At 49.5% G+C, this 14,021-nt stretch overlaps 1 long non-coding RNA gene across 1 annotated transcript; it reads right to left on the bottom strand.

Annotated features, from left to right (window-relative positions):
- Positions 1-9,706: 9,706 nt before the first annotated feature.
- On the bottom strand, positions 9,707-12,983 carry LOC122461288. Its single transcript, XR_006283182.1, has 3 exons — positions 11,345-12,983; positions 9,971-10,171; positions 9,707-9,871 (listed from the first exon to the last, which is right to left on the bottom strand). It is a non-coding gene; the product is annotated as an uncharacterized LOC122461288 (long non-coding RNA).
- Positions 12,984-14,021: the final 1,038 nt, after the last annotated feature.

Below are 14,021 nucleotides of genomic sequence, written 5' to 3'. Positions count from 1 at the left end.
GATAGCTGCTCAGAGTGGTGGCCTGGCTCTAGAGGGCACAAGGGCAGCTGCCTGTGGTCAATGAAGAGATTGGGAGACAGACGGCGTGTGGGTGTTCGGGGCTCACACTTCACCTCCCTTCTTCTTTCTCATTTACTCCACTTCCATTTCAGTATCTTACTCACTAGGAAGTGGAACTCTCCTGGACCAGCACAGATGGTTTCCCAACCATGTCCAGTTTCCTTCATGAGCGGATCCTGAGCCCATCGTTTAATGGTTCTTTGGCACCTGCTCCTTCCACAATCCAGTTCTTTGACAATGAGCACTGCAGGAAACTGTGTTGTTTCTCCAGATCCACCACGCCAGCCATTTTCCCTGTCCTTGTGCCTACACTGCCCTCTTGTGGTATGTTTTTTGTTCATATTCCTGGCCTTGTTTTGCACTGGTTTCTCTTGCAGCGACAATTCCCAAGGGTCTAGCAGAGTCACTGCGTGGTAGCTGCAATGGGCCTACAGGCCTGTGTTGTAGAGACAGCAGGGAACTAGGATTCCACCTGCAAGCAGATATATAGCTGAACAAACCCCTGTCCCCCACCCACATTTTCTGAATCTTACTTTGGTGTGAGTTAATGAGAGGTGGGTGACACAAAATGTCTCCCCTTAGGTCTGAAGGAAGGGAATAGACCCTCAAGAAGGATCTTTCTACTGGTGGGAGGAAGGCCATGCTGTGTTATAATATTGTAGTGCCCTGGCCATGCTACTGGCAGATCATACTTTGGACTGGTTTGTGGAGCTGTTGTAACCAGGTTAAAGACTGGGGCTGAATTCAGAGCTGACAATGCTTGAGGCAACGACCTCTGCTGCACTGATGATGGCAGGCGCAGAACAGCACCTGAGGGGATGTGTCCCACAGAAAGCAGAGTCACACGGGAGAGATGGAAGTGCTGGCAGAGGAAGGCATGGGTTCAAGGAAAGGGGGCATGGCCAATTATGACATGTTCGTAGCTGGAGCAAGAAGATGATACAGCCAGATTCTGATCTCATTTATACCGCTGCAAATCTGAGCAATTCAATCAATTTCAATGTATTTACACTAGATTTACACCAGCGTAACTGAAAGAAGAATTGGCCCAAATCTGGGTCCATCTGCTTTATGAAAGCGTAAGAGGTTACTATGAGGTTAATGACGTGAACTGTGACTGAATAGATCATTGTTGCAACCACAGTCTTATAATTGCACCAAATCTTGTACAAAGGAGGTAGAGTGAGGTGTCTATGGAAAGGTTGTAACTGGCCCTTATTCCAGGCTCCATTCCAGGTGGTAGCTCCACTCCAGTAGCTATTTTCCTCCTATGCTTCCCCAGGCCTCTCTTATCTACAGCCAGAGACCTGCTTTTAGCCACATGACCCATCTGTCATGTGACATCACTCATTACTACTCATTCCCCCCACCTGGAGAGATGAGTTAAATTTGTCCCAGGTGGGCTGAAACTCACCTCCCCTTATAGGGACCAGCAAAGGCCTTGGGCTTGTTCCCAGCTGTAACAATATCCCACACACCACAATCAGTCAATGCACAGTAGCAAAACCATAAAGGCATTTCAGAGTCAAGTGGCTGGACTGGCATGGCCCTGTGTTTCCAAATGCAAATGTTAGCCTTGCCAGGCATGACATGTATGCAGATCTGTGTCACAACATCAATGGGGCAGGAGGTACATGGTTAGAAAAACATGTTGCCATCTGCAAACGGTCTCTGAACTCATTATTCTTCATTATCTCCTGGTACCTTATTCCCATGTGAGATCACCATGTTCTTGAATAACCCAGTGAATATAGGCTACAGGCTTAAGTATGGAGAAGCACTCAAGCTCCAGTTGTAAAAGACTTAAGAATGTGCTTAACTTAAGGCTCCCAGAGTCATTGAATCATAGAAATGGGCTGGAAGAGACCTCAAGAGGCCATCTAGTCCCTCTTCCTGCGCTGAGGCAGGACTAAGTAAACCTAAACCACCCCTGACAGGTGTTCGTTCAACCTGTTCTTAAAAACCTCCAGGGCTGGGGATTCCACAATCTTGCTTGGTAAGCTGTCCCAGTGCTTAATCTTCTTATGCTTTGTACTCAGCACATGCTTATATCCCATTGGGTACATCTTCTATATTGTTGATTTGGAGGCTGGGTAGACATACACTGCTAGCTCTGATTGAGCTAGCCGCGTGGCCCTGGTTGCACAGGCATTTGTTCGGGCTAGCTGCCTAGGTTATTGTGTGGGATTGTACTTGGGTTAGGGTTGCCAACTTGGTAATATTTAAAAACTGGACACTACAGCAGGAATGCCGGAACCTCCTCACCCTGCCTCTCCCACCCCTGCCCTGCCTAGTCCCCCAAAGTCCCACCCCTGCCCCATCTCTTCCCCTGAGCCTCTGCTCCGCCTCTTCCCCTGAGGCCCCGCCCCCATCCACTCCTCTTCCCTCCCCCCCGTCACTTGCTGCTTTTCCCCTCCCACCCCCGGGACTTGCCTGAAGAGCCAGGGCTGGGAGCTGCAGCCGCCCAACGAAGATAGGAGGTGGCCCCGGATGAGTAGGGGCTTGCGCAGGTGATGACCCGGTGAATCCCCACCTCCCCTACTCACAGTAACATGACTTTCGGTGTCCGGTCAGTGTGGACACTGTTGAGTGTCCAGTCAGTGTGGACACTGTAAGGTTCCCCTTTTCACTGGATTTTCTGGTTGAAAACTGGGCATCTGGCCACCCTAACTTGGGTGTCTAGCCCCTCCCACTGCTGTGGCCACACTGCTAATTTCAGCATGCTAGCTCACTCAGAGCTAGCTCATGTACATCTACCCGAACTGGCAATGACCTTTCCCAGCTGTCATGTAGACATACCCATTGACTTCAACATGCAACGCTGAAGTGCTTTAGTGAATTGAAGCATTAAACACCACTGTGATGAGGGCCATCTACAGAGATAGATAGATGGGAGGTATGGGGATAGATAGATTAGATGGCATGAATGGGGGTCAATGGATAGATGGGATGTATGGGGATGGATGGATAGATAGATTAGATGGGATGTATGGGGATAGCTAGTTAGCTAGATACAGACCTATGCTGGGGATCTTGACCTGTGCATAGCCCAAGCATTATGTCTCAGCATAGTGGGTAGAGCATAGTGGTCCACAAACCTTACCCGAGCTGTCCTGATAATATGCTGCACACCCTGCAAGACCCATGCACGGAGGCAGTCTTCCATCCACAGATCTCCCCCATGTGGCAGAGCTTGTCGCTGTCCAGTGGGACTGGCTTGGCACAGCATGGAAGATGTCACAGCAGCCGGCAGGACACAAGGGACGGAGCCTGAAGTGTGGAGCCCGCCAAGGTCTCTGGTTTTGTATCCATGTGGTGCCTTTGCCAGTGACAGGCTTGAACAGGGGATCGTCTGGCTCGGAGATGTGCTGCGGGCTATAGACTCCCTGACGATGACCTTCTACAGGCAGCTGGATCCCTGGGTGCTTTGAACATGGGTAATCAGACTGGGGTCGTGAACTTGCTGCCCTTCCCAGTTTACTGCATGGGAATGGGGTTCTAGCCAGATGCTGACCAGAAGGGAGGGGAGTCCCAGTAGGGCCACTGCTTTAGAAAAACCAAAGCCAGGCAGATGATTCAGAACTGAGTTCCATTAAACTCATGATTGATCCAGTGAGCAGGCTGGCCAGAGAGGGCTGCCCTATTACTCTGGACCCTGTCTACACTCAGTCAAAAGCCCCTGCAAGAAGCCACAAGAGCAGTTGTACAATATCCAGCTCACACATTTTACAAGCACTGGTTGTGCAATTGGGTGAAACGCCTGGGATGAGAACTTCAGCCAATGCTCTGTGCACCATGTAATATCTCATATGTGGAAATTACCCAAAAGCCCCTGCTCCCAGCATCGGTGTGGAGCACTACGAACGCCCTGATCCATTCCTAATTGGAAGGCTCCGTGTGTGCACACACCAGCACAGTTCTGCAATGCTGTGTGGACCCACTAACCTGTTGCAAAGAGAAGTGATGCAGCAAACCGTGTCCTGCACTCCAGGCCCCTGCAAAGCTTCATTGTTTCATGGAAGAGCCCCCAGAATCCATAGCACAGGGAATCCGGTCTGTGACCAGCTCTGATGTTTGTAGGCAAATGAACCTAGGATGCTGCTTCCAGGGATGACTTGGACTTTGCCACCAGGGAGCTGTGGACATTCCAGCCCCCTCTCTCCCTCCCCCGCGCTCTTTATGACATGCACAATGAAATGGGGAATTTCCAGGCTGGTGTGGAGGGAGGAAGCGGTGGTCAGTGGAAGGAGGATGGTTTGGCTCTCTGTGGAGACTGTCTCTGTCACCACTCCCCAAACTCTGCCACATCCTGGCCCCACTTCCTTAACCCACCTGCAGGGCAGTGCCTTCAGGGATTGTTAGGGATTGACAAGGTAGCATGGAACATTTCAACCTGAGGTTGCTAGTTCAAACCCAGCCCAGGTGGGTGTGAACAATGCTCTTACTACTCTGATGACTATTTAGTAACTGATGTGAAATCAGTTTGGGGCCTCAGCTCACTGGCCAGGTGTCCACATAATGAAAAATACCATTATAGTGGGCTTTGTTGTCGCCCATCTCTGAAGAGAGGCCAGAGGCAGTGGTGCAAATTAGGGAGTGTGTGGGAAACACGCCCTTCCCCAATGTTTTCGCATTTGCTCAAAGTATTATAGGCTCCAGAGTTGAGGGTGAGGGGGGCATGGGGACAGCTAGTTAAACTATTAAGCTATTAATATTAAAAGCAATTAAGCTTTTAAGCAGTGGTCCTGTACTAGAGTGGTCCATATTGTTGCTCTGACCGCATGGTCACATCACCACTGCAGTTTCACCCACCTGCTCCTCCGTGCAGATGTGATCTGGTGCATGGAGAGTTTGTACCTGTATGGCAGAGCCACTCAGAACTTCATTCCTGGCGGTGCTGGCTCTTGCACTGTGTGGGTCAGACAGAGGGGAGATTCTGCGGCCAAGGGAGCCCTAGTGTCAGGGCAGGAATGAGTGGGGACCAGAATTGGGTTCCTGCCAGCAGTGTGGGGAGGGGCAGGGACTAGAATTTCCACACACCCGCCCCCACCAAGAAATATCTGAATTGGTGCCACTGGCCAGAGGCTGAATGAGCCTGGACACTGACCTGAGCTGTCATTCTAGATGTGATTCTGCTCATGTCAAGATTGGGGTAGTGAATGTGTTAGAGACATCTTACCCTTGTCTTGTTTTCAGTGGAATAATTTTAAAAGCAAATATTTTATTGTACTTCATAATAGTTTTAATTACAGTTTTGTATTTTTTTTGGTCAAAGTTTACAGAGTTACACATGTAATTATGCATGCATTGGGAGCCTAATTTACACACGCAGTGACTGTGCTGGGGCATGCCATTGCATTAAATGCACATGTAAATGACCAGGAAGACATCTAGCAGGCCAGTTGCTTGTGTAGTTATTGCAATTCCCATGTACAATTGTGCTAATGGTGCTTGCAGATCATGTGTGGAAATGCATGCATAATTTTTGCATACACAGTCCTGGAAATCTAGGTCTGTGTTTTGCACACGACCTTGACCACGTGGGGTGGGGGGTCGGGGAGGAAGGAGAGAGGAAAACTTTACAGATAAAACTAAATTCCATGGTCTGCAAATAATCACACTTTGGGCACCGCTAAAATAAAGCGCTGAATAGATCAAATGTGAAATTCAAGAGCCACCTTCAAATCCAGGGAGGCAAAAGAATGCTCCTTCTTGCTCTCTGGGAATTCATGGGGCTGGCAAGCATGGTTGATTGGAAAAAGGAAGGTCAGGCATGGGAGCATATGCATATGCATCCTCTTTTTCTCTCTTGCACATAAAAAACAAAAAGGGAGTAACCATAGATTCATAGATTCTAAGGCCAGATGGGACCATTGGCATCAGCTAGTCTGACCTCCTGTATAACACAGCCAGAGAACAGCTCCCAAAAAATTCCTAGAGCAGATCTTTTCGAAAACCATCCAATCTTGGCTGGAAAATTGTTAGTGAGTGAGAATCCACCATGCCCCTTAGTAAATTGTTCCAATGATTAATTACATTCACTGAAAAAAAATTACCCATCTGAATTTGTCTAGCTTCAGCTGCCAGCTGGTGCATGGTGTTATACCTTTCACTGCTAGATTGAAGAGCCCATTGGTAAAGGCACCAAGCTATGGGCTCACTACTGCTAAAATCTAAAACACGCTGGCTGGGACTCTGGGAGGGAGACATATTGCTTGAAATCAAACATAAAGCTTCTGTAGTTTCGAATGGGTGTCATGAAAAAACCGGCCTCATGGTGGTAGTGCAGACATCAGTTTGGCAGGAGAGTGCAAGGGGAAGCTCACACACTGCTCATGGGCCAGTTCTGTTTCAGGCAGGGATGAGCTGGAAAAAGGCAGCACCTATCCCCATTTGGGCCCCTGCCTGGTGACACCAGGCCAGGTCACAATGTGCCTGGCTATGGAGAGGGCACATTTGGTGTGACAGGCTCATTCAGATTCACGCAGCGACTTTGGGGTTTGACACACAGGGGCTGGGTGGCTCCTGGCTAACTGCCCCCCATAGGACACTGATCAGGGCAGCGTGACATGCCCAAGCAATAGCCTCAGGAGACGGTTGCTTTGGTGAGGAGTGGAGGAAGAGGTTTGACTGTTTGAAGGAGGGGTTTGGAGGTTGTCTTTGTGGCTGGGGATCAGACTGGTTTCAGCAATTGGGATAACTTAGGCCGGGTATGTCTACACTACACACTAAGTCCAGGCTCTGACTCGGGTTTGAGCCGAAGCCCTGTTTCCATCCACACACAAACCAATCTGGTTCAGCTCGGCAAACATGCAAGACCTGGGTCCTAAGACCCTGCTAGGGAGTGGGTCAGAGCCCAAGTCCTGCTGCGAATCAGGTCCAAGCCCTGTCATTTTGCATGTGCAGCTCAAGCTGCAGCCCTGAGTCAGATAGTCTGTGTAGTGCAGTACGGACACATTAGTACAGCTGTGAAACCTAAGCCCAGCATCTGGAAACCCAGGTTTACAATACAGTGTGGATGTTCAGGCATGGGCTTAGAACCACTGAGTCCACAGCCCGGGTCCACAGACCTGGATTTATAATGCAGTGGAGATGTATCCCTAGAGTCTAAGTTCTTTGGGGCAGGGTCCATGTCTGTACCTTGCCTAGCACAGTGTGGCCCTGGCCCCGGCCCCTGGCCCTAATACTCACAACAAGGCAGGCTGAGTTTAAAGGCATCTGAGGTCTTTAAGACAAGAATCATGATGGCTTTCAGTGGGAGGTGTGTTCCTAACCCCCCCCAGGCATTTTTATACCCCCACCCCATGCAATGGGCCATAAAGGCTGAGATTGCAGGGGTGGTTGGGTGCGAATTTTACTGCTTATTAGAGCTCTTCACTGGGACAATGTTATCTCTGTAATGCGGAGGTTCCCTAGCTCTGGATCAAGGTCTGATCTCCATGACCCAGAGAACCCCTGAGTAATTTCCATGAACTCAGTGGAGCTACTCCAGGATTGCACCAGAATCTCACCCCCGATATTCTCTGTAGAAGGGGAAAGAGTAAGGGATACATTCCTTCTCCTTTCCCATTTCTTCCCGCCTGGTGTGACAATGACTGTGCCAGAGTCAAGTGACAGATTCAGCCTCTTTTCTGCTGTCAGATCTGTACAGCCCAGTTCTGGCTCACTGCGGAACCTCCTGCCAGCCAAGTCCTTGATTCCCGGCTTGCACTGTCTGGAGGGCACCAATTACGCTGATCCATCTTCTCTCCTTCTCTCCCTTCCAGACCAATTAGAATGTGCAGGTGTGAGGTTTTGCCATTAGCAACCCTGGTGGTTTATTCATGAAGCTCTTTGTGTTGCACTGGGAAATTAACCCATGAGGGAGGTGATCCTGGAAGCTACAGAGCCATCAAAGGCAGGAAATTCAGAGATTGGACTAATCCCTTTCCATCACCATCCTTCATAACTGGAAAAAATCATACGTGACCAAGTAATTAAAAATGGTACCACAAGTTACATGCACAAGGGGGCTGAATTAAGGCTGCACAGACTACCTTAATTCAGGCATTTCCTAACTGCTGAGTGCTTGACTTTGAAGTCTTAATAATATTTTTAAACACAGTTTTGTGTGTGTATTTTCCTAGGTTTTTTTTTTAAAACAGAAATCCCACTGTCATCAGCAGGGATGTCATCTTTAGATCCACTGCCGGATTTCTGCCACTTGAGCTAACAAAGTAACTGATAGCAGTAGTAGGTTGTTAGCCTCTCTTTGGATTACAGGGGAATTGGACATTTTGCCAGTGGGTTTCACAGACCTTTGACAGCACAGGAATGGTGGGACTCAGGAATCTTGGACACAGACCTTTTGCCTCACCCTCCAACCTGTCCCTGTCCTGTCTCTTCCCCACCCCCGACTCCTCATCCTGTTCTCCTCACCTTGCCATCTCCACCCTCCAAGCTCCTCATCCCTGTCCAAGTTGTCTTGCCCAGCAAATCCTAGTCTCACCCCTCAGGACTCTTCATCCCAGTCCCAGTCTCGTTGTCCTGCCATTCTCTTCCTGCCCAGACTCCTTGTCCCTAGTCTTCTTGCCCAGGCAATCCCAGTGTCTTGTCCGATCTCTCTCTCCCCCTTGCTCTCTGGCCTTCATGTTCCCACTAGTTCCCAGTCTCCCTCCCTGGGCTCCTTGGCCGATCTCTGTGTCCCCCTTCACCCCTCCTTCTGCCAGTATCTTTGCCCAGCCAGTCCCAGTCTCTTCTCCCAATTTATCATCCAATCTCAGTCCCACTCCCACTGGCTCCCAGTCTTCCCCCTCCATTCCCCTTCCTGGCTCCCAGTCTCCCTGCCCTGCCAGTCCTGATCTGCTACCGTCCAACTCCCAGCCCCCTGTTTTCCTCTCCCCTCCAGTCCCAATCTCCCCCCACCAGGCTCCTTGTCCCCTCTGCATTTGACTCTGGGACCTTCCTCCTCCAGGCTGCCTTGGCGTAGCACAGGGACATTGAGATCCCAGGGGGGACAAGTTCCCTGCTCCGAGTTCCAGTGTCCGGCCCCCACCCACCCTGCCTCAGCCCAGAATTGCAAGTGTAGGGAAAGTCCTGATCAGCCCGAGGCTGGAGCATGCCCAGTGCATATGGAACATTTGAGGAATTTAGCTACAAAGCTCTAGCATGTCCCACTGAACATGTATGAACTGGGATATTTTTCAAAGGCTAATAACTGGGCCAAATTTGGGTGGATATTCACAGGGCTGACAAAAGGCACATCACTGACACAAAGATCACCTCCCTGCCAAATGTCAAGTCCCTACTCCAAAGCATGGGGGCGCTAGAGCTTCTCAAAGAAACAGACACCATCCCTGTTTCACATGTACTGAACAACATATTTGTTACTAGCCTTGCTCTCGGAAACAGCTGTACTCTTTCTTGCAGGTGTACAGTGCACTCCTCCATCCATCCAACACGTGACCCCTGGTGCCACTGCATCATGGACTTATGTGTGAAATCCTGCCTAGCCACAGGGATGGTTCATTGGTGTTTGTCCAACCTCCAGTGATGGGGATTCCACAGCCTCCTTAGGTAATCACTTCCCGAGCTTAACTATCCTTCGTTAGAAAGTTTTCCCTAATATCTAACCTGAATCTCCCTTGCTGCAGATTAAGTTCGCTGCCTCTTATCTTGCCTTCAGTGGCCCTGGAGAACAATCGATTAGCATCTTCTTTAGAACAGCCTTTTATATGTCTGAAGTCTGTTACCTTCAAATAATGACAGTGGCCTCCTGTGTCCAGCACTCAGGCTTTCTGAGTGGAGCATGCTAGAGAAGAGCTAAGCATTCCTATTAGCAAGGTGAGCGAGAGAAATGAATGAGATCTCTGTGCACACAGGGTGCAACACAGAACATTTCAGTGCAAAGATCTTCTTTCCAGTCACTTACCTCGCTTCTTTCCAATGAGCATCAATGCAACAGTCAGTGTCCACCCCATGGCTGCTCCTTCCTTTCAGAGCTCAGTCCAGGACCTTCCCCGTAGAAAAGGATAAATAACAGCCAGTGTTCCCTCTTGCCTCCAACATGGGCAGATGAGAAAGAGCTGCCTGGGCTCCCTGATGTTGCATTGGCAATTCCTTCTCCCTTCACCTGTATAAAGTAGAAAAGATAACGCCCCTCCTCCGCTCAGGTAGCTGGTAAATCTCCCCCCAGATGGAACTGACTGAGGGGACCAAAGCCAGGGCTACTTCCACCTGCGCTAGCTCTCAGAAGTACCAGACCTAAGCTGGGGTCTCCTCCTGGAGCATGCTGCAGAGGCTCGTAGGGTACATCTATGCTGCATTGTAAACCCAGGTCTGCAGGACCTGGGCTTGTGGACTGGGTGTTTCCAAGCCCCCACTTGAGCATCAACACTGCATTGTGAACCTGGGCTTATAGGTGCTGGACCCAGGATTCACAGCTGTGCTAACGCAGTCATGCTGCACTGGGCAGACTTTCTGATTGGGTTTGTGGCTTGAGCTGCGTCCACACATAAACTGAAAGGGCTTGGACCGGGGTCACAGCAGGACTCAGGCTCTGACCCATCCCCCTAGCAAGGCCCTGAATGCTTGCTGAGCTGACTTAGGCTGATTTGTGTGTGGCTGGGAGGGGGGCTGGGCAGAGACCTGAGTCAGAGCCCAGGCTCAGTGTAGACATACACTTCAAGTGACAGCTGCACTGCAAGTGAGAGGAGGCAGGGTCACAGCCACAGCCACAAGAGCAGGGCATGCCAGATCATGCGCGACTCTGTACATGACTGGTGTTGGTAGTACACAGAGGGGAGCTGGCCTTTCCTGGGGCTTCCCCTGCTGTCATGCTTGGAATCGTGGGTGGATTTCTTCCTAGGGGCCTCTAACAGGGCTCATTGTTCAGCTGGCATTTTGGCTAGTATGAGGGTTTGAAGAAGGGGGTAGGGGAAAGCAGCAAGGAGAACAACAGGTTGGTGAGATCAAAGACTGCCTGGCTTTGATGGGCATGTTCCCTCGGGGCAGGTGGGCATGCCCCCTGGGGCTGTGGTGACTGCTGTATAGCCGGCGCCAACTTTGCATTGAAAATATAAGGCCAAAAGCCTGACAGCTTCATTCCTTGATGCCCATTAGGGTTCATGGCACAGTAGCAGAACTAATTCTGTCTTTGCTGTGTGTTTGACACCATACCAAGTTGTAACAGGGTCAGCTCAAAGCTAAATCCACACTGATCAGCAATGAGAGGTCCACAGCCTTTTCAATTATAGGGCTGGGAGATGATGCTGCCGGCACAGAGGCCTGGGATCAGCCAACTCACACAGCACTGCCTCCCGCTGTCACTAAATGTCCCTCCTGGATTTGCCTGCAAGGGGAAGAGTATGATTCCAGCACCAATTGTTTGAGGGTTAAAGATGATTCTCTGGATGTAGTTGGCTCCTGTTTCATTTCCTGTGATGCAAGGAGAAGGCTGAGCGTGGCTGCACGGACTATACTACGTCTTCGCCTGCACTGTGTCTCAGAAACATTCCTGAGAGGAGAAAATGGAGCCCTGGTATCTTAAAAAGCTTTTCAGACCCATTCATCCCAAGAGATGCAATTCCCATTGAGTTTGCATACCAATATCTTAGTGTGATTGTGGGCCTAAAAAAGGGCTGATGAGAAACTTTCCTTGCTTCACCAGCAACTCAGTAAATGGCAATTTAAGTCTAATTAAAAGGTTCTTGGCACCAGTTCAGTGGCCAGGTAATTGGGCTTGTAAATTATACACTGGTGTAGGTAAGTGTAACTGACATACCAAGGGGCAGAATGTATTATGCAATGTGTGTAATTCATATCATGCCAGCATTTGGAATCTGAGATGAGTGGTGCAGTACATGGAATTATAGTGGTAGGGGAGACAACATGCCTAGGATTCCTGACATTGCTTAGATCCACCTGCATTGCTCTAGCTGGGCCAAACGCTGTGATCCATGGTCAAACAGAACTCCCAGGAAATCAGTGGGAGTCAGGAACTTTCCTTGTTTGGAAGTAGTTCCTGTGCACTTTTCAATTTTCTGATGGAAGGTGCTCTCTAAGGCAAAGGATTGATGGCTATTTGACACTCTGCAATTCTACAAGGTGTCAGTCCATGAAGTTAGTGGCTGATTAAAATAAAACAAACTAAAGGAAATATGTCTCCCCCAGCATGTAGTCATGCTATAGAACTCACCCTGATGGTGTTACTGGAGTTTAGAAGGGCTGGCTAGCTAGTGAGCAACAATAACACTGGTAGTTATATTATACATGTTAGACATAGCTCATCAACTCTCAAGCACCTGGGCACAAAGTGATTACTGCAGGAGTCAGGAAGGAACTAACTCACTGGCCACATGCATCATGTTGAGGGTGGGGATTGCCTTTCACAGAAGTATCACATATTGGCTACTGGTAAAGGCAGGATGCAGGACTAGAGAGAGCAATGATCTAGTTGTGTTGAGTAAATTCTATGAACGCGCAGACTCCGGAACGATAAAAAATCCCCTAAGCCATGAATCACAAACCAAATCACAAGATGAATCACAAACCGAAAACTCCCTATAACCCCAAACACACATCAAACTGACCCAGCTCTGGCTCAGTTTGTGATTTAGGCAGCAGGGGGCGCGTGAGACTAAATGAAATCCAGTGAATGCACCTGCTCTGCAAACAGCCAGTCCTCATGCTTTCTTCCCAACAAGCAGGAGAAAAGAAACTCAAAGGTCAGTGATGTAGCACCTCTGGGAGATTTGGTGGGGAATGTGAGCAACCATCCTACTCTTGGGAGTAGCAACTTCCTATTGTTAAGGTAGTAACATTTCAATTATGCTCCGCTGGGTTACGTCTGGGCCAGTGGAGGCAACTTGTGAATTGAAATATACATTCTTTCTCATCGCCCCTCCACTGTGACTCAAATTGCTAGGGATGGCAGGCCAAATGGGATCTTTTTGCTGAACTGTCACCTTGGAATCAGGTCTCAGTCCACTTAAAGCGGCTCAACCCGCCCCTGTGACATGGCTAACTGGTGTGGCAGGTTTGCGAGGGGAAGGAGTGATTTTGAATCGGGCCTACCGTGGTAAAGAAGAGGGATCCAGAACCTCTGCTCTGCTGTTTTCCATTTTCCATCGACTAAGGTCACAGTGGAAGGAAAAGCTGCAGAACTCATGATTTTTCAAAGTCAAACTTACAATAAATGAGCCGTACTCGAATAGCAACAAGCCATGCTAGCGGGTGCAAAGACAGGCTACTTCCAATGGTTACAGGCACTCTGTCTTTGGGTTAGTACCTTACAGGGCACTCCCGGCCTATTGCATGCCTGTTGCAGTGGTAGTCTTCGGCAATCTGGTTCTGACTCATCAGAGGTGAAGCGAAGCCTGCACTGAACATATCTAACTTGGGATGTGCTCATTTACATGTGCAGTCTGATTGATTAACTCTGCTGAAGTTGCCAACCCCGTGGAGACAGTCCGAGGGGGTATATAGAAATAGACTCGTCACATGCCAGTTTTTAGCCAGCCCTTGGCTAGGCTTTTTTTTTGGCCTAGAGCTTTGATCTGCAGCTATTGTGGCAAGAGAAAAAACATTGAAAATCAATATGTTGTAACAGACCCCAGTTGTGACCGGCACAATGGGCGATAGCAGGGCTCGAATCTGGGATCTGCAGCACTAAAAGTACAAGTCACTTTGAACTAATGGAGCAACTTTCTTGGCATCCAGTATGTAGCTGGCTTGTATCCTGGCTCAAACTAATGGCTAGCGCAGAGGTTTTCAAACTGTGAGATGCACCCCCTCAGGGGATGTGGAGGAATGTTTGGGCAGGGGGGCGAATGGTGATGCCAGGCAGCTTGAGCCAGCCTCCATGGGGAGCTGGGAGGGAGTGCCACCTTCACCCTGACTCACCTTAGTGGGCCACCCAGCCTGTGGGTCAGGGTCAACATCTGCTGAAGCTGCACTGATTTCCGCTCCCAGCAGCCTCTGCA

The sequence above is a fragment of the Dermochelys coriacea genome, chromosome 8, assembly GCF_009764565.3.
Source record: "Dermochelys coriacea isolate rDerCor1 chromosome 8, rDerCor1.pri.v4, whole genome shotgun sequence".
In the NCBI taxonomy this organism is placed as follows: Eukaryota; Metazoa; Chordata; order Testudines; family Dermochelyidae; genus Dermochelys; species Dermochelys coriacea.
The sequence above is the reverse complement of the archived record's forward strand: the minus strand, read 5'-3'. Positions and strand labels throughout refer to the sequence as shown.